Source organism: Lipotes vexillifer, unplaced genomic scaffold (genome assembly GCF_000442215.2).
Source record: "Lipotes vexillifer unplaced genomic scaffold, Lipotes_vexillifer_v1.1 scaffold628, whole genome shotgun sequence".
NCBI lineage: Eukaryota > Metazoa > Chordata > Mammalia > Artiodactyla > Lipotidae > Lipotes > Lipotes vexillifer.
The window spans coordinates 1213134-1239568 of NW_006779395.1; the positions used below are offsets into that span (position 1 = coordinate 1213134).

General features: G+C 41.5%; 1 protein-coding gene across 1 annotated transcript in view; it reads left to right on the forward strand.

Moving 5' to 3' along the window:
* The window catches only part of CAMK1D (calcium/calmodulin dependent protein kinase ID), a 410151-nt gene that overhangs the window by 73045 nt on the left and 310671 nt on the right, over window positions 1–26435 (forward strand). The gene's annotated exons all lie outside the window — the stretch shown is intronic.

The following is a 26435-nucleotide window of genomic DNA, read 5'->3' on the forward strand; positions in this document are numbered from 1 at the left end:
GTTCAGCAGAGAAACAGAGCCAAAAGGAGATAGATAGATAGATAGATAGATGGATAGACAGTTAGATAGATAGGTAATTTATCATAAGGAATTGGCTCATGTCATTATGGAGGCTGAGAAGTCCCATGATTTGCAGTCAGCAGCTGGAGGCCCGGGAGAGGTGGTGGTATAATTCCAGTCCGAGTCCGAAGGCCTGAGAAGCAGGAGAGCCAATGGTGTCAGTCCCAGTCTGAGGGCAGGGGCATCCAGCACCAATGTCCCAGCTTAGTAATCAGGTGGAGAGCAAATTCTCCCTTATCTCACCTTTTTGTCCTACTCAGGCCTGAACCACACTGATACATGAACAGGGTCGGACAGGGAGCCAGTCTCTGCAGTTTGCATGGTGGGAACCCTTTGCAAATCCAAGTTCTCCGGTGCCAGTCAAGGGCCAGCCTTGGAAGCAGCCCCTTCCAAGGACAGAAATCAGGCCTGCTGTGATCACTCCCTGCATACCCTGCTCCAAGCCAGGCTTATAGAGTGATTCTGGCAGCGCAAGTCATTGCCCTGCACCTTGGGCATTGGTCCTCAACCCCTTTACCTTGGACCCCTGATCTCAGATCTGCCTTGGAGAAGAATCCTCATTCTGAGCAGCTCTTGGCCTCTTTTCTCCAACCCTGGTCCTTTGCTTCACATCAGGTAACGGCCTCGTTTGTCCTCTGCCCTGATGGAATTATATATTTGGCTTCTGTCCTCACTGAATTGGAAGGATGAAAAGGCTTAACTCCCCAGGACATTAATTCAGTTCCTTTCTTAAATGGCATGTTCAGCTTCTAAGAAAACCCTGTTTCTAAGCCCAGGCTATGCTCTCAGTAGGGCTCCCTGGGCACATCTTTGCCTTGTCACCTTCCTGTTTGCTGGGACCTCCTTTCTATTCATTTCACTGGTCTGGGACTTAAATATTGTAATGAAATTTGTCCACTACTGCTGATCTCTTACCAGGGGTAGTGGGTCTACATTTTTGGAGTTGTGCTAGGGATTACTAACCTTGAGATTTAACATTCTCGCCATAACTTCTGAAGTTTGAGGCATCGTGGTAGAGATGTGAAGGGTTTGTTCTCCGTAGCATAGAGGAAGCCTGCCTCTTTCCTTCCTGCCTTGCCCCATTCTACCATACAGTTAATAGTTTTGACTTCAGTCAGACAACAAAAAATAAAGAGACTTGCCTTTGGACACCGAGTATAAACCATATCCTCAAACAGCACTATGTTACTTTCATTTTTTTTAGAAAGACATAATACTTGCATTGGGTTTTGGTTTTCCCTGGAATTTTCCCAAGACCTCAGCCTTCTGGTGCAGGAATCTTCCCATCTTCCCCTCCCAGCTGTTAAAACGGAGTCATGCAGCCCTCATGGGTGGGAGACTCTTGTCTGGGTAGAACAGATGTCAGGCACCCTTGTCTACATCTCCCAGGAGCTGTTATCCCAAGCCCAGTGCCTGGCTGTCAGAGGACTATTTACTGTTCTGTATCGCACAGGCTAAAATTATTTTTCTTTTCTGCAACTCATTTTTGAAGTTATATGACAGGTGCTTTCTGTGGGTAAAAAGACTGCGTGTGTCTCAGAGACCAGAACGGTTGTTTGCTGTGGTTTCACATGGATTGAAAGTGCTCGTATGTGGGTGCATTTATTCACTGAAGGCCAGACAGCAAGAGCCACATGTTTTTACAATTATTATGTGAATGCACATCCCTTTATATCTGCTGGAAGCTTTATCACCATTCAGTGCGCTGTGGAGATGAAACTGATACGCCTGAAATGTGCATCATATTGTTTGCCTGCATGTGAGGGTTTGGCTGTGATGACAGCTGTGGAGTTTTCCTCTTACTGTTCATCCTCCCTCCTTCTGTTAGCATCGTCGGTGTCAACATCTGTTGCATGAACAAGTTGCAGAGCTGTGTTCTGAGTGGTTTGCACTTGAACCTGACGGTCCCCGAGTCCTGAGAGGGGCCTGCAATTCCTTCTTTTCTCCTGTTGTATCTTTGGTACCAGGCAGGCTGAGGAGATTTTGTTTGTCTAAACAAAATGGAGAAGAATTTAGTGGCCTGACGTGTCTTACTTTATAGCAGGAACTTCTCTTTAAATCTGATGAAAGGCAGAGATGGGGCTTCCCTGGCCTGGGGTTTGTTTATTCCTTGTAACTCCTCATAAAAGTCTCTTTTAAAATATGTAGTAATTATGAAAGAGTAGAGCTGTTCCCCTTTTTTCCTTCCTAATACTCTTGTTGTATTTTAGTCCTTTTGGATATATAGATATACATTTGTTTGTTTGTTTTGGTTTGTTTAATTTGATGTGACAAATGGCAGACTCTATTTTTCCCCTCTCTCATCTAAGCTTACTTTTCTTTATTCTATGCTGTACTCAAAGATGGAAACTAAAACCCTCGAATAACCCGAGAAGCACTTGCTAATAGTCAGATTCAGTAAAATCTCTAGAACGTAGAATAGATTGGAAATTGTATAAATTGAATTTTCTTGCACAGAAAGGTGAAAAAAATGTAAATTTGCAATTTGCATTTAAAGTTATAAAAGAGAATCTCTTTGATGGCATAAAAACGCAGCAGAAATAATTCTCCAGGTGTTATTAATGAATTAGAATGGACCAAAAACTCCATAAAATTTAAACCATATGCTCAAGGAGTTATTAAAGTAGTCTTTCCTAGTAAATTGCTTTTCTTAAAACTTTGATTTCTTGTAAACGTTATACAGAAGCGGAACTTCATTCTCCTAATGTTTTATTTCAGTTGGATCTGCAAAGCCCTTCCTTTCCTGGTCACTGTTTTTAGTTGTCACCCCAAACCTTGAACATTGACCTGCAGGCAGAGTTTTCACGTCCAAAGTCTTATGATGTTGCTCTTTGAGGTTGTGAAAGGTGGTGTGTGGAGTGTTCTTCTCTCCTTTTGTTTTGCTTTCTTTTCTAAAAAGGAGAAAAAAATCAAAAAGAAACTTGCAACTACGGTTGAGCATTTTGGGGACTGTGAAAACCTGCTTCCTCCATTTCATTTGTAAGAAGAGGCACAATAGGAGTGAGTACACCCAGGAACGTCCACAGTTCCTCCAGGAAAGGAGGCTGTGATGATGGATTCCAGGCAGAACTGAAGAAGGCGGGTGTGTCTTTGCCTCCTTCCCACCTTATCTTTCCTTCTCATTTCCTTCACTCTTTCTACCACCCCTTCCTCACTGTTTCTTTCCTCTTTAATCTTTCCCTTTGGGCCATTTTCTTTTATTCCCTTTATATATTAGCTCACAGCAGATGAGAAGACAGTGACACCCTTCACAGAGATCTACTTTAAAAACTCTGGAAGACAGAGCCAAAGAAATTAACCTTTAATAGTGAAATTCTGGTTTGAGTTGGAAGGATATTTTTGAGCAGAAAGTCTTCTCAGAGATTCTGTGTTTATAAAGATTTATTCAGTACTTATGGAACAGAGATGACGGATGTCCAGTCTGAGCCAGGCACTGCTGTCAAACAAACAGATGGGTACATGGTGTCACTGGCGTTTTGAGGGCCCTGTCATGGAGGGGAAGGGACAGACAAGCATAGAAATTAGTGGTTACAATATAATATTGTAATTGCCTTCCTGGAGGCATGAACCATGGGTTGTGCTTATATAGTCAGGCATGAGAAGGACCGTGGAAATCTCCGTTTCCCTGGTCTCTTCAACTTTGAGGAAGAGAATATGCTAGTTGAGTTAATGTGAGAGTTCTGAAATGAAACCACCTTGGAACTGGTTTAAATACTGCACGGCTAGAATTAGCTTTGGTTCTGCCATTTTTTTTTTTTTTTGTGGTATGCAGGCCTCTCACTGTTGTGGCCTCTCCTGTTGCGGAGCACAGGCTCCGGACGCGCAGGCTCAGCGGCCATGGCTCACGGGCCCAGCTGCTCCGCGGCATGTGGGATCTTCCCGGACTGGGGCACGAACCCGTGTCCCCTGCATCGGCAGGCAGACTCTCAACCACTGCGCCACCAGGGAAGCCCCTGGTTCTGCCATTTTTGTCGTGACTTCTTTGGGGTGAAAGACAGGCCTAGGTCTTCTGTCTCTTCTTATCCGGCTGGCTTCCATGTTGGCCTTGCCATTCCCAACTGTGAGATACTTAACACCAAAATATGGGTGAGAAAAGGGAAGACACACGACTGGGCTGCAGAATAGACAGACTTGCCTTTGGGTTTTCAAAGTTTCATTGCTTAGTAATGTCAACACACATTTTTAGACAGGAGACTATCCCAAGGTCTTTTCCTGACTAGCCTTTAGCCATTATAACCATCACATCTGCACTGTCTGAAGTCATAAAAAGAAAAAAAAAAAAAAGAAAAAGAGTTCCCAGTCTTTTTAATGTAAAAACCATAAAGCATACCCTTGACAACAGCTGAAAATTATATCACCAATTTATTTTTATGGTTAGTATAACTTCAGATTGCCTTCCTTATCTTCTTGCCTGACTCTTGTTTTCTGGGCCGAAGTTAACCATGTTTTAGAAGTCAGCTCAGAGGTGAACAAATGATGTAGTCATAATAGCAGATAGAGGCCTGCGGTTGGCATTTGGTGAATGTCAAATACTAATTTTAACAATGATAAATTGGGGGAAGGAACGAGAAGTTCCCAGCCAGTGGAAGGAAGCTGTTCCGTGTGAGAGGCTCTTGTTATTTGTAGATACCGCTGTTCATTTCCATGGCAGATAGGAGATATGGCCTCTTTGCATTAATTATTACCTTCCTCATTCAGCCTACTAATTTTTGAGGAAACTCAGGTTTTTCAAATAGGAAAGTAGCCAAGATAAAAATTTTTTCTTTTTGTGATCAAGGCCCTTTCCAGAAACGTTCATGCCAGTAATGACTGAACCCTTTGGAGTTAGAACTCTTGGTTCTTGTTGATCTGGTTTTTAGTCTACCCTTCCCTCCGTGCTTTCAGATGCTACATGTGCTGTATTTTGAGAATTCTTTGAGAATCCTCAAAGAATTGAAGACATCCTTTGAGAATTCTGTGACTTCTTCTAAGATTACACCGGACACCCTTAACTTATTCCTGTTGGATTAATGGAAAGAAAGGGTTCTGGAATGGGACCATTCCAACAGGCAGTATACCCATTTCATTCTAAGACACCTCACCTTTTCTAGGATCAGTTGTTTCAAATTGATTTTTTTAGTCTTGTGTCTCATTTTAGCTTTGAAGACACAGCATTAATGATGTAATTTAACTGTAAAGGTTCATTCAAAGTCATTGTCAGTACTGGAAGCATTAGAGAAGGTATTGGGAGGTTGACTGCATCCTCCTTTCTTTCCTCTGCGTGTGTGTGAAGACTTTTCTGCAGAAACTCGCTCAGAGCCTTTGAAGGGAATGACTGGCAGCTGCCCATCACATTGGGATGAGAGGCTCAGTGGGCAGCCTGGGTCTCTGCTGTCCAGTGGGGAGCCTTCAGATAGTTCTCTAGAGGGGAAATCACAGAGCTGCCTGCCTTTCTAGTCCAGATTTGTTTGGAGAAGAAAGTTAGGCGGGCACTTGAAGGTTTGAATTTTTCATGAGAAAAACCAAAGTGAAAGATTTTTCTGACATCGGACATTTTGTTTGGGCCTGTGGGGCGGATTCTGTTTTTTCTCGTTTACCTTTTGTTTTCATTCTTTTGTACTGTTTTTAAGGACAGAAATGAGAAGTATCCCTGGACCATTTCTCCCAGAGAAAAACATCGGCTGTGACTATGTGGAAATGGAGTGTGACACAAGGAGAATGTACGGCAGAGTCATCCTAAAGGGTGATGCTGACCCTTAGGGCTCTGTGGTCGTGGTAACTTTCTCAGACTCTCTGTGCTCTGGTCCCTTCCTCTGTATGATGGAGATAACAGCCTCTTTGGATATTGCAGTGATTAACTGAGATCGTTCTTGTCAAACCCTTAGAATAGTCCCTGATACATAGTAAGCAGTTCCTGGTTATTACTATATGAATATATCCTAATTCGGTTAGGTCATGTTATTACATGATGAGAGATTCTAGTTTCTTGGTACACTGATATGGTTGTAGAAACTTGGAACAGATGTCTCCTCAGACCAGTGTTCAATGACTGTTTGGCCATGCCTTGGTCATTTGGATCTGAGAAGAAGCCCAATCTAGCAGCTTACTCTTTTCATCAAAGCCCAGTTTGCCACACTAATTTGGACCGGGCAGGGCCCTTCCAAAGCTGAGTGGGTGGAGCCCAAATGGGCCTCTGAAAGGCTGCGGTCACCGTGAGTAGCTGCTCTGGTGTTGAGAGTATAAAACACTCTAAAGGGTCCCTTGTAAACCAATAGAGGAAGGATGCTTGGCTATTACCCAGCTCCTCCACTAACCAGGTGTGCGTCCCTTGGGTCAGACAGCTATTCATTCATTCATTTGCTTATTTAACTCGCTCCATTTGTAAAAAACGCTAACATATTTTAAAGTAAATTGAAGATATCTTATTGCAGCATTAATCACAGTAACCAAGACATGGAGACAAGCTAAGTGTCCATTACCGTATGGATGGATAAAGAAGATATGGTATGGATAAAATGGAGTATTATTCAGCCATGAGAAAAAAGGAAATCCTGCCATTTGCAAAAACATGGATGGACCTAGAGATAAGTCAGATAGACAAAGACAAATACTGTGTGATATCACTTATATGTGAAATGTAAAAAAACTGAACTTGCAGAAGCAGAGAGTAGAAAGGTGGTTACCAGGGGCTGGGGAGGGGGGGAAGTTGGGGAGATGTTGATCAAAGGGTACAGACTTGCAGTTAGAAGATGAGTAAGTTCTGGGGATCTGATGCACAGCATGGTGACTCTAGCTAACATACTCTACTATGTACTTGAAAGTTGCTAAGAGACTAGATGGTAAATGTTCTCGCCACAAGAAAGAAATGGTAATTATGTGAGGCAGTGGAGGTGTTAGCTAACACTGCAGTGTAATCGTACTGCAGTATGTAAGTGTGTCAAAGCAACATAAAGCAACATGTTGTACACCGTAAATTTACACAATGTTATATGTCAGTTACCTCTCAACTTCAAAAATAGGTATCTTGACATTCCACCCCTAATAATACTTAGTGTGGATTAAGTATTAATCCCATCCTGCGAAGAAAGGAAAGAAGGAAGGGAGGGAGGGAGGAAAGAAGGGAGGAAGGAAGTTTCCCCATATAACTAAAATAACGTGATCACAGCTAACACAATTAATAATTTTTTAATATCCTCTAATACCAGTTCCTGTTTGGTTTCCCCATGTGTGGGCAGGTTATCTGCTGAATTTACTTTGTGTCACTACGGTTGCTTCATACAGGGAACGAGGAAGAAGAACTAACTGAATGATCTCTAAGGCTCATTCGCTTTATGTTTAATACCTTTAGGGAGCTGCTCTGATTTTGTTCATTCCTCTCTCCTTCTTGGAGGAGGAGGAGTCAAAGTTTACAGGCATAAACTGTGGCTCTATAGCAGGATGAGATGGAAATTTGGAAATGATTTGGTTTACGGGATCAGTTGAGGCAGTTTGGGGTCGCCTCACACTGGCCTTGACCTGTAGGTCAACCTGTAGGTTGGGCAGACTGAGCGTTGACACTGGTTAGAAAAATTGTACACTTGCCAGAGAGAAAGAGGCAGTCAATTCATTTTAAACCCAGCAGGTTTGGGTTTAAGCTTGCATTTTGTATGTTCCGTAAATGTTCATAATGCCATTTAGAGCTAGCTGAGGACTTTGAGAGTCTTTTTGATTTCGTGGTTTTTTTTTTTTTTTAATTGAAGTATAGTTGATTTACAATGTTGTGTTAGTTTCAGGTGTGCAGCACAGTGATATATCACACACACACACACACACACACACACATATGTACTTTTTCAGATTCTTTTCCATTATAGGTTATCACAAGATACTGAATATAATTCCTTGTGCTCTACAGTGGGTCCTTGTTGTTTGTGTATTTTATATATAGGAGTGTGTATCTCTTAATCCCAAACTCCTAATTTATCCCTCTCCCCTGATTTCATTTCATTTCATTTCATTTATTTATTTATTTTTGCGTTACGCGGGCCTCTCACTGTCGTGGCCTCTTCCGTTGCGGAGCACAGGCTCCGGACGCATAGGCTCAGCGGCCATGGCTCACGGGCCCAGCCACTCCGTGGCATGTGGGATCTTCCCGGATCGGGGCACGAACCTGTGTCCCCTGCATCGGCAGGCGGACTCTCAACCACTGCGCCACCAGGGAAGCCCAAGTAAGGACTTCTTCGTTAGGATGCTAGCTGACCAGCTCAGGTATAATTTACATAGAGTAAAGTTCACAAACCTCAAAAATTTTAACCCATGTATAATGACCACCTAGATCAAGATGTAGAACATTTGCATCACCCTAGAAGGTCCCTGATCCCCTTTACCCAGTTGGAGCAACGTCCCCCTCCCCAAGGGTAATCATTCTGACCTCTGTCACCATAAAGCAGTTTTGCCTGATTTAAATTCCACATGAATGGAATCATACTTACATTTTGTGGGATTCATTCATGTTGTTGCGTATATAAATTGTTCATTTATCCCCGTTGCTGTGTAGCGTTCGGTTGTATGAAATTTAGATACACATTCTGCACTTGATGGACATTTGTTTGTTTCTAGTTTGGGACTAGTATGAATGCAGCAGCTAAAAATACTCTTGTGCATGTCTTTGGTGGATGGAGTATGAGTTACTGATTAAGGTTAACAAACTGTCCCCAGAATTGAAGTTCACAGTCAGTAGCACAGGAAAGGATATCGTACTGTCCATGCCAAATGGTTTTAAAGTGTGTTGACGGCATGGTACAAAAGTACAGTTGACCCTTGAACAACATGGGTTTGTACCACGCGGGTCCACTTCTACGCAGATTGTTTTTCAATAGTAAATACTACAGTCCTGCGTCATCTGCAGTTGTTTGATCTGTGGATGGTTGATCCTTGGGATGCAGAACTCTGGATATGGAAGAGCCACTCTAAATTATACTTGGATTTTCAACTTCCGGGAGGACTGGTACCCCAGCTGCCACGTTGTTCAAGGGTCAACCGTATATCAAACAAAGGAACGAATTTAGTCTAGTATACTTGTATTTAGCAAACCGTGCTGGTACAAAAGTAGGTTATTGCTGTTGTGCTCCTTGACTATGATAAATATCCTAAGCTAGAGGATCAGTTTCCTGAAAGCCGAGATTCTCATGTGAAAGTATGTTGTTTCCTCATGCTGTCTCTAAAAGGAGTGGGATGGCTTCTGCGGTGGCACGGTGGTTGAGAGTCCGCCTGCAGATGGAGGGGACGCGGGTTTGTGCCCCGGTCTGGGAAGATCCCACATGCCGCGGAGCGGCTGGGCCCATGAGCCATGGCCGCTGAGCCTGCGCGTCCGGAGCCTGTGCTCCGCAATGGGAGAGGCCATAACAGTGAGAGGCCCGCGTACTGCAAAAAAGAAACAAAAAAAACAAAAAGGAGTGGGAAAAGAACCTTTTCATTAATTCTGCAAATAGCCATCATTTTCTAATTTTAGGTTCTCACTGTGAAAAAGAATCATGAATTACTAAAAACTCTGAGAATATAAACTAGTTTTGGGGGGAGTCCCCTGAATTGGAATGAATAAAGATTTTAAATATTCATTTATGTTTTTCTTCCCATGTCATTTTGGATATTGTGATGAAAAAAAAATTTGCTGCTGATTGAGAACCCCTGAATACGCTTATAAAAATTTAATTCCCCCCATATTAACTAGACTATTTTAGAAAGCCTGTTTTCCTCTAATAAGTTGCTAGAGGGAAAATCTGTTAGCCTAGAGAATTGATGGATAGAAGTAGAATAGGAAAACTGAACCAACCACCATCAGGGGATGCTGCATTGATTTAAATTTTAAAAGAGCCTGGGTTTAATGAAAGTGAAGAATTAGGTTAGCATTCCCCTTGACAAGAATGGGAAAAATTCTAGTGACCGACGCTGCACACATACTTTAAGGCATCACCACCTCTTTATAGCCACCTAACAATATCTTTTAACAACCTACAGGACGGGAATCTGGCAGTGTGAATCAGTATTAAAGATATGCAGTTCTGGCCTGGGAATCTTCCCTGTACATACACCTGCTCATGTAATGAAATGACATGTGTACACGGTTATCACTGAAACTTTGCGTGTAACACCAAAACATCAGAAGCCACCCAGTGTCCATCAGTCATCAGGGAGCAGTTGAGGGATGGTGTATGTGTACAGTAGAATGCTGTGCAGTTGTTAAAAGGGAGTGAGGAAGATCTACATTCTGATGTAGGATGATGTCCGGGTACATTGCCAAGTACAAGAAACAGGTGGAAAGTAGTGTAGACAGTGTGGTACCTTTATGTAAGAAAGATTGGGTTGTGAACATATATAGGTGAATTTGCTAATATTTGCATAAAGAAATGCTGGGTGGATAAACAGGAAACTAATACAAATGTGTATCTGGAGCAGGCAGAGGGGAATGGAGTGATCGGGAATAGATACAGGAACAGCTCCTGCGCGTATCTTTTTATACCGTGTTGACTTTTTGAATGATGCAGAAAACAACCAACCAGTGGAAGTGAATCTGTCTGGGCATTGCCCTTTGACACTGAACCAGACCAGGAGTAGGTGGCGTGAAGCTGGTTGAATGCATCATGAAAAGGTGAGGCCATGGGCTCCGTTTCATTTCTCAGAAGCTAAGTCAGTGCACTCAGTGCTTGTTGAGCCAATCTGCCAATCCGATGTGCCAGGCGCTATTTTAGGCACTGTCAGCAGGCGCCTTACGGTCCAGGCTTTCATAAGGCTGGCGTTGTTGAAGGAGCAGGCAGACAACAAGCAGGTGATGAACAAGGGAGAGAAGCCTGCTACTGCTGGGGTCCAGGGAAGGAGGTAAAAGGGGTCCGTGCGGAGGTCAGAAGGGAGGGTCATTGCTGATCTACATCCCTACGTCTTTGTGGTGCCTTTGTGAACAATATTCTTACAGATGGGGTAATACAGTGGGGTCAATTCTCACTTTTAGTCTTTTGCTATAGCAGTCAGGATTTCATTTTACCGAAAGATCAGTATCACTTAAGTTTCAAACAGACACATAAACACGTTAGAGCAGTCCCTGTACCCCAGTCTACTGCCGTGTTGGCAGGAGACCCGAAGTTAGTGGAATAAATAAAAAGTTGATTTGACCATTCTGGTTTTCACAGCAGTGGGGCTGTAGTGGGGATAATGTTATCTATATGATTTGGCTTCTCCTCTGGTTTTCAATCCCTTGGCCTGGAGAAGAGGTTTCACCCATTTAACAAGGTTTTGTTTGTTTGTTTAAATTTTTATTGGAGTATAGTTGATTTACAATGTTGTGTTAGTTTCAGGTGTACGGCAAAGTGAATCAGTTACACATATAATACATATATCCACTCTTTTTTAGATTCTTTTCCCATATAGGTCATTACAGAGTATTGAGTAGAGTTCCCTGTACTATACAGTAGGTTCTTATTAGGTGTCTATTCTATATATAGTAGTGTGGATATGTCAATCCCCATCTCCTAATTTATCCCTCCCCCCGCCCTTGGTTAAGCATAGGTTTGTTTTCTACATCTGTGACTACTGAATTCAGTTTTCAAAGAGGAAATAAGAAAGACAAGGATGCAAAGGTGAGATAGGGCAATGGGGAAATTCAGCAAAGGTGGGCTGATTCTCTAATGCCTTTTGCTCTTTGGGGCAGCAGTTTAGCGAAAGACGTCTTTAAAGTAAACGTAACCCGAAGCAGTGGAAATCTTTCACAATCAGCTTTAGGCATTCTTCCCCTATGATTGTAGTCGATACATGGTCCTAATAGCAGATGAGCAGTCCCGGGTGGAGACGGTGTTGTTTTGCCAAAGCATCTTTGGAGCCAGAAGTTTGTTGCTTGTCACAGAAACTGAAGACTGTTCTCCTGGGAGCATCTCTGTCTCCTAAGTACACAGTGGACGCTATGCTCTGCTATCCACTTACCCTGAATATTCCCATCCAACACTTCTTGCATCTTCTGCACACAGCAAGGGCCTTAGCTCCTTTGTGAGTCAACGAAAGAAGACATGTGTGTGTTCACAGTGGTTTTAGGGTTTTGCCAAAACCCCAGTTCTGTTAATTTCATGAAAAATAAATGATTCTTTAAAATATCTAGGAATAAACCTACCTAAGGAGACAAAAGACCTGTATGCAGAAAATTATAAGACACTGATGAAAGAAATTAAAGATGATACAAACAGATGGAGAGATATACCATGTTCTTGGATTGGAAGAATCAACATTGTGAAAATGACTCTACTCCCCAAAGCAATCTATAGATTCAATGCAATCCCTATCAAACTACCACTGGCATTTTTCACAGAACTAGAACAAAAAATTTCACAATTTGTATGGAAACACAAAAGACCCCGAATAGCCAAAGCAATCTTGAGAACAAAAAATGGAGCTGGAGGAATCAGGCTGCCTGACTTCAGACTATACTACAAAGCTACAGTAATCAAGACAGTATGGTACTGGCACAAAAACAGAAAGATAGATCAATGGAATAGGATAGAAAGCCCAGAGATAAACCCATGCACATATGGTCACCTTATCTTTGATAAAGGTGGCAGGAATATACAGTGGAGAAAGGACAGCCTCTTCAATAAGTGGTGCTGGGAAAATTGGACAGGTACATGTAAAAGTATGAGATTAGATCACTCCCTAACACCATACACAAAAATAAGCTCAAAATGGATTAAAGACCTAAATGTAAGGCCAGAAACTATCAAACTCTTAGAGGAAAACATAGGCAGAACACTCTATGACATAAATCACAGCAAGATCCTTCTTGACCCATCTCCTAGAGTAATGGAGATAAAAACAAAAATAAACAAATGGGACCTAATGAAACTTCAAAGCTTTTGCACAGCAAAGGAAACCATAAACAAGACCAAAAGACAGCCCTCAGAATGGGAGAAAATATTTGCAAATGAATCAACTGACAAAGGATTAATCTCTAAAATTTACAGGCAGCTCATGCAGCTCAATAACAAAAAAATAAACAACCCAATCCAAAAATGGGCAGAAGACCTAAATAGACATTTCTCCAAAGAAGATATACAGACTGCCAACAAACACATGAAAGAATGCTCAACATCATTAATCATTAGAGAAATGCAAATCAAAACTACAATGAGATATCATCTCACACCAGTCAGAATGGCCATCATCAAAAAATCTAGAAACAATAAATGCTGGAGAGGGTGTGGAGAAAAGGGAACACTCTTGCACTGCTGGTGGGAATGGGATAGGGAGGGTGGGAGGGAGGGAGACAAAGAGGGAAGAGATATGGGAACATATATATATGTATAACTGACTCACTCTGTTATAAAGCAGAAACTAACACACCATTGTAAAGCAATTATACCCCAATAAAGATGTTAAAAAATAAAATAAAATAAAATAAAATAAAATTCTCTTCTCTATTTACCTTACTTTCCATTTAATATTTTTCTCCCTCTGTGCTGTATTTGAACAATTTCCTTGTTCTTCATCTCCAAATTGCTATTATCTCTTCACTTGTGTCTAATCTGCTATTTTATTCTGTGTTTTGAGTTTTCCATTTGTATGGCTACACTTTTAATTTCTAGATGTCCTAATTAGTTCTTTTTAAAAATTTTGATTTCTTTTCTTTTTCATGGTATCCTTGTTCATGATAGTTCCAATTCCTTTTCTTTTAATCTCTTTACACAATTTGAACAATCCTATTTTAATTTTTTTAGATTGTTCTATTATCTGCAATTCTCAGGATACTAGTTATCTTGTTTGTTGCATTTGTTGATGTTCACTCAACTTATTTTTTTGTGATGTGTATTTCTTATTGTGAGCTAATTTCCAGAGGAATTATTATTATTGTTGTTATTATTATTTTGGAGTTTCTTTTGTCATGAAAGTGTCTTACAGAATAGTTTTGTACTTGTTTCTCTTGAAATCCAGCAGGTTTCAAAGACCCTAAATAATGATTTTATGGTATTTCTCAGCTTGTGAGTTCCTGAACCATGAGGTATTACAAATTTATATCCCATGTCTGGGTGTGGTGCAAGCTTAGAATTATAATTTCTCATGTATGCCTTTTCTTTTCTACTTGAGGTCCTAGAAAAATAGAAACATCTTCACTGTTTCCCCTCAGTCAGTGGGCAGAGTTTGATCCCCTTTTGACAAATGGGGCAGTTCATCCAAGGTCCAAGCTTTATCCAGTAGTCTCAGTTACATTTTCTCTATGTTCTCAGGACTGAAGCCACTTCTGTTCCAACAGAGTATTAGAATCCCAGCTGACAGCTCCAGTTTGACTTCAGCCTTTGCTCACTGCTGCAACTTTGATTTTTTTATCTTCATGTCTGGCACTTAAAGATTTCCTTTTCTTTACTTTGAGCTTGATTATATATTCACAAAATTTTAAAAATACCTTTTATCTAACATTTTTATGAACTATGTTATGGGGACCTATGTTAATTTACTCCACAAAGCTGGTAAAAGTTTCATCAAGGAATTCTTTTTTTTTTTTACATTTTAATTCTCATTCAGTCGTATAGGTGCTGCTTACCTTTAATTTTCCTTACAAAATAAGTAATGCATACATAAAGGAACAAAGACTAATACGACAAACACAAATGTGCCCACTACCCATCTTAAGAAAAAAGTACTAATAGAATTGAAGCTACCTGTGTGCTCATCACTGATGGAATACCCTTCTCTCCCTCCCAGAAGTAACCCCTTTCATGAATTTGGTATTAATTGTTCCCATGAATCTCTTTGTTCTTTTACTGCATACTTAAATATCCCTAATGACATGGTTGTGCATATTTTAAACTTAATATGTGTGTTTGTATGTATAGTAAGTGGCTTTCTTTTGCTCAGTACTATGTTTTCAGATTTTGTCATGTTAATATATATAGCTCTGTTATACTAAAAAAAATAAAAAATAAAAAAAAAAATAAATAAATGATTCTTTTATGGGCATGTTTTCCTGAATGTTCAGTTTGTATTTCTGGCCTGTTAAGATTTTTTTTTTAACTGACGATAAGCATTTGACCATATTTGTGAGCATCTCAAGGCAGCCCGGCACAATGGGTGTAAAATGACAGCAGTAACAAGGACAACAAAAATAGAGTTGACGTTTGTATATTTCATTGGCACTCACTCACTGAGATTTCTTTGTCCTATGTGTTATTAGAAAGGAGAGGGTTCCAAGGACAGATGCAACAGGCTCAGTGGGCTGATTTGATTCAGGAAGCTTTTATTTTTAAACAGTTAAGGTAAGAGGGTCTTATCATGTTGATGAGAATAATTCAGAGGGCAGCACTTAACAGTAGCATGGACAGGACCATTCTGAGTGGACTGGGAAGAAGAAAGGAGCATTATGCTAGAGAAGGTGCATCTCTGGCAACATTCCGTCGAGCAGGCAGTGGCTGGAATTCGTGTTGGGAGCAAACTTATTTCCTGACTAGCTGGGTTAGGGAATGAAATTAAACTCTAAGAGTTAAAAAAGTATGTATATATATTTATAAATGTATCATGTATTGGTGCTTATGAGTGTTTGTTAGTAAATTTGATTGTTTATATTCAAAAGTTGACCTTTTTAAGTAAACAACGAGAATTCATATCCCTCCAGCACATCTGTATCTATGTCAACCAATTTTCTCACGTCTGCGGTTGCCGCTGGTGTGTTTTCACTACCAAGTTCCTGGTGTTTTTTTCTCACCTAGGGCCTGAGACTCAAAGATGTGACATAAATGCTGAGCTGGGTTCTGAAAACCCAGTTAAAATGTATCTCAAAACAGTAATAAGTCTGTGGCTGTTCTTCCCTTTTTCCTCCCATGATTGTTGAATGACTAAGTAAGAAATTAACCAAGATGATGGTGTGCAGACACCTGGCACAGGCCTTGGCAGATGGGTGTTCGATAAATTGGCATTTTCCTTCACCCTCAGAAGTGCTCTTCAACCTTTCCCCCGAGGACTTTCCAGTGTAGAGAGTAGTAAACACAAGAACTCAGGCATCTCTGGATGGACGGACTCTCCTTGAGGACACTGGTGCATCAGGAAGATGTGTCATTGTAATCTTGCGGCTCACCTACCCCCCTGGCACCCATACTATAATTTGAGAAGTTTAGTGTTAATGGCTAATGTCAGACAAGGCAGAAAGGAGTGGTCAGTATATTCACTCCAAGTACGTTTTGTCATATTTCTTTCTTTTTTAAAAATTTTATTTATTTTTGGCTGCGTTGGGTCTTCGTTGCTGCGGGTGGGCTTTCTCTAGTTGCGGTATGCGGGTTTCTCATTGTGGTGGCTTCTTTTGTTGCGGAGCACGGGCTCTAGGCATGCAGGCTTCAGTAGTTGTGGCATGTGTGCTCAGTAGTTGTGGCTTGCGGGCTCTAGAGTGCAGGCTTAGCAGTTGTGGCGCATGGGCTTAGTTGCTCCGTGGCATGTGGGATCTTCCCAGACCAGGGATCGAACCCGTGTCCCCTGCATTGGCAGGCGGATTCTTAACCACTGCGCCACCAGGGAAGTCCATCATATTTCATATTCTTGGAAATTTGGCCACTTAGAGATAGTTCATAATGCAGTTCTCTTCAGCCAGAGGCTAAGCACACACTTGTTTCCCAGTCATTCTGGGCATCGGCAGGGAATAATAATCATTCCTAAACCCTGCATTTGTGTATACAGCCATAATGTGGAAATGCGACGATATCTGATAACCCTAAAATTTCACCTTGGTTGTTAGTTTCTTATTTCTGTTGAATGAATCTTACTTCAAAAAACAACTTTTGACACAAGGGGTAACATTTTGAGCAACTACTATCTAGACTATTCAGGTTGTCACGGTTGAATCTCCCTTCAGCCCTGCAGTGTGGATGTTACCCCCATGTTACAGATGAAGAGACTGAGGTTCAGGGAAGCTAAATGCAAGGTCACCCGTGAATTATGGAGCTGAACTGTAACTTCACCTCCCAGACTCAAGACCGATTCTCTCTCTCCTAAACTATTGCCTGCTCCCTGCTAGAAATGGGGTAAAATGTCCCAAAAGCTAGAAGGCCAGAAAAAGGCTAAAATTATGTTGAATCGTCAATTCCTGAGTCAGCAAGAATTGATAAATATTTGAGAGAGTTAGTTTCAGTTTCATCAAGTAAAAGTATTGATATGTATCCTAAGAAGCAAATGAGATCATGGATTAAAAATACTTTGATACGTTACAAGCGACAATAAATATGCCAAGGAAGATTGTCGGTCCTTGAAACCTCCATCCCTTGGGAAGAGTCTGTTCCTGGGACTGTGCCTTTGGTCCTTGTGAGTTATGGGAAGGTCACCATGGTAGCTCCGAAGGGCTGCTTAAACTAGTTGAGAGCTACATGTAGTCTGGATAAATAAGAGTTGCCAAACAAAGCAGCGTGCTAAACGAGGGTTGTCATGGCCTGTCATGCATGGCCTGTTTGTTGAATACCTCCAGAACTTTCTGGTTAAAAGGTACACAGGGTTTTTTTTTTAAAGGTGAAATTATTTTTATTTTTAAATTGAAATATAGTTGATGTATAATATATGAATTACAGGTGTACAATACAGTGATTCACAATTTTAAAAGGTTATACTCCATTTACAGTTATTATAAAATACTGGCTATATTCTCCATGTTGTACAGTATATCCTTGTATCATGTTTTATACCTAATAGTTGTTGTTTGGTTTTTTTTTACATGTTTATTGGAGTATAATTGCTTCACAATGTTGTGTTAGTTTCTGCTGTATAACAAAATGAATCAGCTATATATATACATATATCCCCATATCCCCTCCCTCTTGCACCTCCCTCCCACCCTCCGTATCCCATCCCTCTAGGTGGTCACAAAGCACCGAGCTGATCTCCCTGTGCTATGCAGCTGCTTCCCACTAGCTATCTATTTTACATTTGGTAGTGTAAATATGTCCATGCCACTCTCTCACTTTGTCCTAGCTTACCCTTCCCCCTCCCCGTGTCCTCAAGTCCATTCTCTACGTCTGCATCTTTATTCCTGTCCTGCCACTAGGTTCATAAGAACCTTTTTTTTTTTTTTAGATTCTATATATATACATTAGCATACAGTATTTGTTTTTCTCTTTCTGACTTACTTCACTCTGTATGACAGACTCTAGGTCCATCCGCCTCGCTACAAATAACTCAATTTTGTTTCTTTTTGTGGCTGAGTAGTATTCCATTGTATATGTGTGCCACATCTTCTTTATCCATTCATCTGTTGATGGACACTTAGGTTGCTTCCATGTCCTGGCTATTGTAAATAATGCTGCAGTGAACATAGTTGTACATGACTCTTTTTGAATTATGGTTTTCCCAGGGTATATGCCCAGTAGTGGGATTGCTGGGTCCTAGGGTAGTTCTATTTTTAGTTTTTTAAGGAACCTCCATACTGTTCTCCATAGTGGCTGTATCAATTTATATTCCCACGAACAGTGCAAGAGGGTTCCCTTTTCTCCACACCCTCTCTAGCATTTATTGTTTGTAGATTTTTTGATGATGGCCATTCTGACTGGTGTGAGGTGATACCTCATTGTGGTTTTGATTTGCATTTCTCTGGTGATTAGTGATGTTGAACATCCTTTCATGTGTTTGTTGGCAATCTGTATGTCTTCTATGGAGAAATGTCTATTTAGGTCTTCAGCCCATTTTTGGATTGGGTTGTTTGTTTTTTTGATTTTGAGCTGCATGAGCTTCTTGTATATTTTGGAGATTAATCCTTTGCCTGTTGCTTCATTTGCAAATAATTTCTCCCATTCTGAGGGTTGTCTTTTCGTCTTGTTTATGGTTTCCTTTGCTGTGCAAAAGCTTTGAAGTTTCATTAGGTCCCATTTGTTTATTTTTGTTTTTACTTCCATTTCTCTAGGAGGTGGGTCTGAAAGGATCTTGCTGTGATTTATGTTTATGTCATAGAGTGTTCTGCCTATGTTTTCCTCTAAGAGTTTTATAGTGTCTGGCCTTACATTTAGGTCTTTAGTCCATTTTGAGTGTATTTTTGGTTACACAGGACTTTGAGAACTCATTTTGAAGCAAACCGAGTACCAGGTTTTGTCTCGCAGCCGCTTGAGAAACTTGCTTCTACATAGGTGAAGAGCAGAAGGTTGAAGGATGCTGCCATGGTTAAGCGTGTAGTAAGTAGTCAGAGCTGGTGGTGGGGAGTCCACCCTCATGTTTTCTGGACAGCTGGAACTGTGGGAGCTGATGAATTGTTACTGGAGCAATGTCCGGTCGTAAATAGTGTGGTTATTTCATGGGTGTCTAAATATTTTCATCCCCGTTAAAAAATTGAAATTGTCAGGCACACAAGGCCTTCCTCAGTGATTTTTCTCTCATCACTATTCATTTTCTGAGAACATCAGCTGAGGCAGATGTTGTAGTACCTGGCATGGTAACCGGCACACTGAGGGCTGACATATGTATTTGCTGAATGGCAGAAGCCTGGACAGCAGCCAGGCTGAGTTTGCATGACCATCTTGATCCTCATGTAGGATGAGCTCTTGGTTGGTCTCTATTCACATGAAGCTTATAAAATATGTTCTTTGGGTTTCCTTTAATGGACATTTTAATTGAGGTAATTGTCAGTTTACATGAATACAGGAATAATATATATGTAATATATTATAGGAATAATATAGAGAGAGCTCGTGTATCCTTTATCCAGTTTCCCCAATGGCAACATCGTATGACACTGTAGCCCAATATCACAACCAGGATGCTGACATGGTGACAGTACATCCGTGTCATTCGGATGGTCTGCTGATTTTATTCAAATATGTTTTTTTCAAGTGATTTTAAAGTGGCGACATATGATTGGGGAGAATAAAAGCCAGGCTGTGGGCTACCGTGGCAAAGATGGAACCAGACTTTGTAGACAGCTGTTGGGATGAGGCTGGTTCCCAGATGTGAAGGACAGCTGAGTGTAGGATGACTGGGCTAGGGGAGTCCCCAGTCGATGAGGAGAGGTTTTCCCAGGGCGTGTGTAGGACTTGAGAACAGAAAAAGTCTGTCTGGCAGCCCAAAGGCAAGGAGGTAGCATTGTCCAGGGATGAGCTGTCTCCCTGGTGGGCACCCCTGCCACCCGGACCCCCCCTTTCCCTCCAGCCTCCAGTCCACGTGGCAGGATCATGTGCGATGGTACGGGAGCTCCAAGTCTGGTCTGCACCCAAATCCCAGACCACACCCTCCCCCTTTGGAACCAGAGTTTCCTGAAGGTTTGAGAAGAGTGAGCCTCTGTCTTTGTCATCCTTTCCTTTCATGGGGTTGTTTTTCTTGTTGAATTCAGGCAAGCAAATAATTAGGTATTGGAGGGCTGGTAGCGCCTCTTTTTATGCATTATTTAGCAGTCTCTTCCCAAGTCTCATCTGCCCTCAGCAGCCCACACAGCATCCTGCCCCCGAAAGGTGTATCATTAAGGCTAATGGAAATGAAGTCAGCATCTCCACAGAGGGAGACCTGTAGCTCCCCTGACACAGAGGAAACGGGAGAGAAGAGGAGGGTAGTGGTGTTGTGTAGGGCAAGGAGCTGGTTCGGTTCCTGGGACCCAGGATGTCATGGCCCCCCTGAGCTCAAGGGGGCTTCTCTGAAGTGCGAAGGTGGTCTTGTTTCTATGTAGGGAGAGAAAAAAAACTGAATTAAATTCGGTGTTCTAGGTTAGACGATCGAGGTTCCGCCCCCCCACCCCCACCCTGTCCTTTGCATATGTAGACCTGTAAATGTCTGCATTTCGCGGACTGTGCAAGTAACTAACTCATGGAATTAACTCTTGGCTCTGAGGAAGGCTTTCCCTCTGGGGTGTGCGGACAGCCTGCAGTAATTCCCCGCCTTCGCTTAGACACAGCCAAGGGAGGCGACATTTGTATAATATCCCCTTATTTGATTTGCCATCCTCTGCTATAGATTTGGAAAATAAAAGACACGCCTTTCACAAGAATTACTAATTCTTAAATAACTGCGTAAACAACAACTTACTATGTGAGAACCCTGAGAACTTTTTTTCCCAGGAAAAGCTAATATAATAATATGCTTTTGAAAATATAGTATAATATTATTCAGTACGTTTTTAAGAATCTGGTTTCCAAATTTGCAGCTTCTGGAGAAACTACTGTTATATTTTACTTGGGGAACAATTTCATTGAAATGACCCTTTCAAGGGATTTGGAAAATGCACGTGTTAAATTATTCTTTTAAGCCTTGACACATAATCAGTTCTCGCTGAACTTAGTTATTCCTGGCAGATTTTTTCCTCTGTCCTCCCTTTTTTTGGTTTATTAGTTTCTTCTTCTTAAGTATTGAACATTTTCTTACGGGCATATTCTGATATTTAAGTAAATGGATGAAAATCAGAAAAAGGATGGTGAATTCCTGCTTGATTGCTTTAGATTTTTCTTTGTATTCAAAGATATGTCTCAGTAGTTCCAAATGCTCACATATTAGTAAGCAACCAGATCATTAGGTTTTTCAGATTGTGTCAAAATGCCCATTATTACAGAAACACAACTAGCCTCGATGGCAATGTTTGCCTCCCAGATTTCATAATGATTTTCTCTGCTGCTTTGAAAACCTTGGCTTTCTGTATAGTATGTCTAAGCTTGCTTTTGTAAATTAAGGAAAGTGCTCCCCGTATTTTGTATAATATATAAAGACATGAAGAAGAATGTAAAAATCAGCTCTAATCCTGCCACTCAAAAATAACCACTGTTAAATTTTTAAGATATTTTCCAGGCCTTTTCTATGCATAAATAATTAACACAATTACTTTCATATTGTATGTTGTTTCTTCCATTTCTCATTAAATGAAATATCTGGGCATATTTCTCATAATAAATCTCCCCTAAAATACTATATATGCCTTTTGAATCCCAAGAAACCCAGTCTTGGTTTGAAGTGAGCGTCATGGCCCAGTGCACTGCCGCCTCTGTACTAAACAGGGCCCCCATATGTGTGTATGTATATGTATGTGGGGTGTGTGTATGTGTGTGTATGTATGTATATGTGTGTGGTATGCACATGTGTGTATGTATGTGTGTGTGTGGTGTGTGATGTATCTACGAGTGTGTGGTGTGTGTATGCACGTGTATGTGGTGTGTGTGGTGTGTATGCACGTGTGTGTATGTGTATGTGGTATGATGTATGTACGAGTGTGTGGTGTATGTATGTGTGTGTGTGGTGTGTGTATGTACTTGTGTATGTGTGTGGTGTATGCACGTGTGTGTATGCACGTGCATGTGTGGTGTGTGATGTATGTACGAGGATGCGCGTAGTGTGTGCACATATGTGTGTATGTATGTGTATGTGTGATGTATGTACGAGTGTGTGGTGTGTATGCACGTGTGTATGTATGTGTATGTGTGTGGTGTGTGTGATGTATGTACGAGTGTATGTGTGTGTGGTGTGTGTATGCACTGTGTGTGTGTGTGTGTGTGTGTGTGTGTGTGTGTGTAGGGGCTGGGGTTGACCCTCCCTCTTGCAGTCAGAGTACCATTAGTGCCCTCTCATCTTCCCCTCTTGCTCCCTTTCTTCTTTCACCCAGTGTCTGTTTCCTGCACGTTTATTTTTAGTTCTCCTTCCCCGTTGGCCCGTGTAGATCAGAAGCCGGAGGTTGAGCGGCTGCTTATTGATCCTGCTCTGCCTGTGCGCGTGCTCCCTGAAGGCGGTGGGAGCAGGCTTGCTCCTCTTGGAGAGTGGGCACCAGCCCTGGTCTGCCTCCCTGTGCCCGGGTACAAATGGAGCAACTTTCTTTTGATTCTCTTTCATGTTGACTTTGGGGCCTGAGCTCACTCATCCGGATGTTGACTTCTAGCTGGAAAAGCATCTCATTCAAGATGATGAGCCCAGTTTTCAGTGTGGGGCTGGCTTTGCCTATCAGGTGACCACATGAAATGTGTCCTGGGTCCAGCCTGTCTCATTCTTTCCTCTTCTTTCATTCCCAGTATTAGTCTCGTTCTTTCTTTGCTCAGCATTCATTCATTCATATTTGATTGGATGTCTTCTATGTGCCAGGCTCTCTACTTGAGGCCACATGTGTAGGGATCAGTAGCACAGCCTCTCCCTCTGCCCCTCACCTAGGGAGCCAGGTGAGCAGACACGTGTCCAAGGTGGGGATTGCTTTGATGGTGGGCAAGGGCCATCAGAAACCCAAAGGAAAGTGGGCATAAGTCTGTCCAGGAGCCAGGAAAGCCACCCACGGTGAACTGACACCCCTTCAGGAGTTTGCCAGGTCAACGAGGGGCAGAGGGAGAAGGGCGTGCAGGCAGAAGGAACAGCACATGTGAAGCTGGAGGCATAAACGGTGTGATGTGTTGGTGAAGATCAGGTAGCAGGGTGATCCGTGCAGGAATCAAGGGCAGAAATTGCACTTGGAAAAAGAGGCTGTGGCCACATCATGAAGATTCTTGTATATCAAAACGATAACAATAGCTAACACTTACATGACCCTTATTATGTGTACAACACTGAGCATTTTATAGCTATTAATTCATTTAATCCTCATGGCAACTCTAAGAGGAAGGAACTATTATCGTCTCCAGTTTACAGATAAATAAAGTGAGGCTAGAGAGGCTGAGATTTACAGGAAGTCTTTCAGACAGCAGAGGGTGGAACTGGGATTCAAGTCAGGAGTCAACTCTGGGTGACCAGATAGCCCAGAAGTAATTCTCTAACAGCTCAGCTTGCTGCCTCTCATACTCCAGAGCTGGATGTTACCGTGCTGGCCCTGAGGGGCAGTGGAAAGGTGTCAAGTCATGGGGGAAAGGACCTGAGGTTTGTGTAGATAATTCTTTCTCTTTGGAGACAGATGGAGACTTGATTCTGGAAGGCTGCTTAGAAGTCCCTGCAATTTTTGTGGGGGAATCTGGTGGAACAACCTTTTTAGAATCACTTTCTCAGCATTATATATACTGAAAAGGCAATTCTGGAACCTGTTTTTTAAACCAACATTCGTTTATAACAAAACGTACCCTATATGCTAATGGAACTTAATGTTTGACTTAAATGAGAAATATGCTGATAGGATTTAAAGTATTCTGCTATATAATAAAAGGAATTTTGTTTTTATTAGATGCTTTTCTTAAGTCTCTTTGGACCTTCCTTCCATTTCTGGGTTGGATGGGAAGCTGGCAGTTTTGCTAACAGTACCTTTGGGTACAGCGATTTCTTTGGGGAATTGCTGGAAGACAGGGGAAGCAGCTGCTCTTTGACAGTGACCCTAACTGGTACCTCATCTGTGATGGTTGTTTTTTTTAAATCATTTTTTTGTAGTTATATATATTTATAAAATAAACTTTACATATGTATAAAGTTTTGTATATATATAAACTTTTAATATATATATAACATAAACTTTACCATTTTAGCAACTCTTAAGTATACAGTTCATTGGCATTAAGTACATTCACATTGTTGTACCACCATCACCACCATCCATCTCCAGAATTCTTTTTATCTTCCGAAACAAACTGTACACCCCGTTCAACAGCTTCCCATTTCCCCCCAACCCTCCAGCCCCTGGCAACCACTATTCTGCTTTCTGTCTCTGTGAATTTGACTACTGTAGGTATCTCACGTAGGTGGAATCATATAATATTTGTCTTGTTGTGTCTGGTTTATTTCACTTATAATGTCCTCAGGGTTCACCCATGTTGTAGCATGTGACAGAATTTTGTTCCTTTTCAAGGCTGAATAATATTTCACCATATGGATAGACCACATTTTAAAAATTATTTTATTGAAGTGTATTTGATTTACAGTATTGTGTTAATTTCTGCTCTACAGCAAAGTGATTCAGTTATACATATATATACATTTTTTTCATATTCTTTTCCATAGTAGTTTATCACAGGATATTGAATATAGTTTCCTGTGCTATACATCAGGGCCTTGTTGTTTATCCATTCTGTATATAATAGTTTGCATCTGCTAACCTCAAACTCCCAGTACATCCCTTCCCCCACACCCCTCCCCTTTGGCAACCACAAGTCTGTTTTCTATGTCTGTGAGTCTGTTTCTGTTTCATAGATAAGTTCATTTGTGTCATATTTTAGATTCTACACATAAGTGATATCATATGGTATTTGTCTTTCTGTCTGACTTACTTCACTCAATATGATAATCTCTAGGTGGACAGACCACATTTTGTTTACCCATTCATCCATCCATGGGTACTTGGGTTGCTTGCATCTTTTGGCTAATGTGAATCATGTTGCTATGAATATATATCAGATATCTGTTCAGTTCTCTGCTTTCGGTTCTTTTGGGTCTTCCATAAAGTTTTAACCCCTCCTAGCTCTGGGTTTGGGAACTATGGTATAGTTGTGTTTATGGGCATGAAAATCGCCTCCTTCTTTTCCTTCCTTTCCTACCGTGTTGAATCATTACTTAATATTAGCTGCAGATTTCAGGAGGAGCATGTTTTAGAGTGGATTCTCCTCTTCACTTTTATGAAATAGGAAGCATAGTGGACATGAGACAGGAAGCACTTACTGACAAGTTCCAAGCAGGAGATGACTGCTCCCTGAGCTGTGGAAGTGCTGGCAGAGATGGGGGGTGGGGGGAGGAGCAAGGAGAGCAGTGCTTATTTGAGCACCACAGTCTAGGAAGTAGAAATAGGGGCATTCACGAGTCTGCACTTCATGGTGGGGCATGAGGAAGAGAGGAGAGAGTCTAGACGGAGTCCTATGTTTCTAGCCTGCGTGACCGCATGGCCCTATTACCTAGAAGGACTGGCAAATGGGGAGGGTATTGAGAGATGACAGATAGTACATCTACTTTGGGCTTCTCCGAACTAGAAGGAGAAACTCCATGGATCTGTGAATGCTCTGCAAGGTGGGGATAATTACTTGACAACTGTCTAATGGAACTAGAAAATGAAATAAAGATACAGTATAATTAATGTGAATTTAGAGTCCTATTCAAAGAGGATGGTTATATTTCTTTATAGATGTTTCTCTTATCATGTCAGGATTTTTTATTTTGGTCACATCTGTTGTGAAGGTTAATATCGTCTCGGTTTGTTCCAAAGGTGACAGATGAAACTAGGAGAGTAAATTGATATTCAGTGTCATAAGTTTTTCCACCTGAATTTGTGTACCCAACTCTGAACTTGAACTTGGGGTGAGTCATAATGGATGTTATGAGAAGGGTAATGGGTTCACTTACAGATACCCTGATCTCAAGATGCTGGTGGAACATCCAGGTGGAGGGAATTAGTGGTGGGGTATGAAGTTCCAGGGCTCAGGATTAATCTGGGGCTGGAGGTAGCCATGAGGTAGGTCATCCAAATGCCCAGGGGGATGAGATCGCCAGAGAGAAAAAAAAAGGCACAAGAAGAGGAGACCAAAGACAGACCAGCCTCTTCTTTGTTCACCTCTGTATCCATATTAGGGGACAGA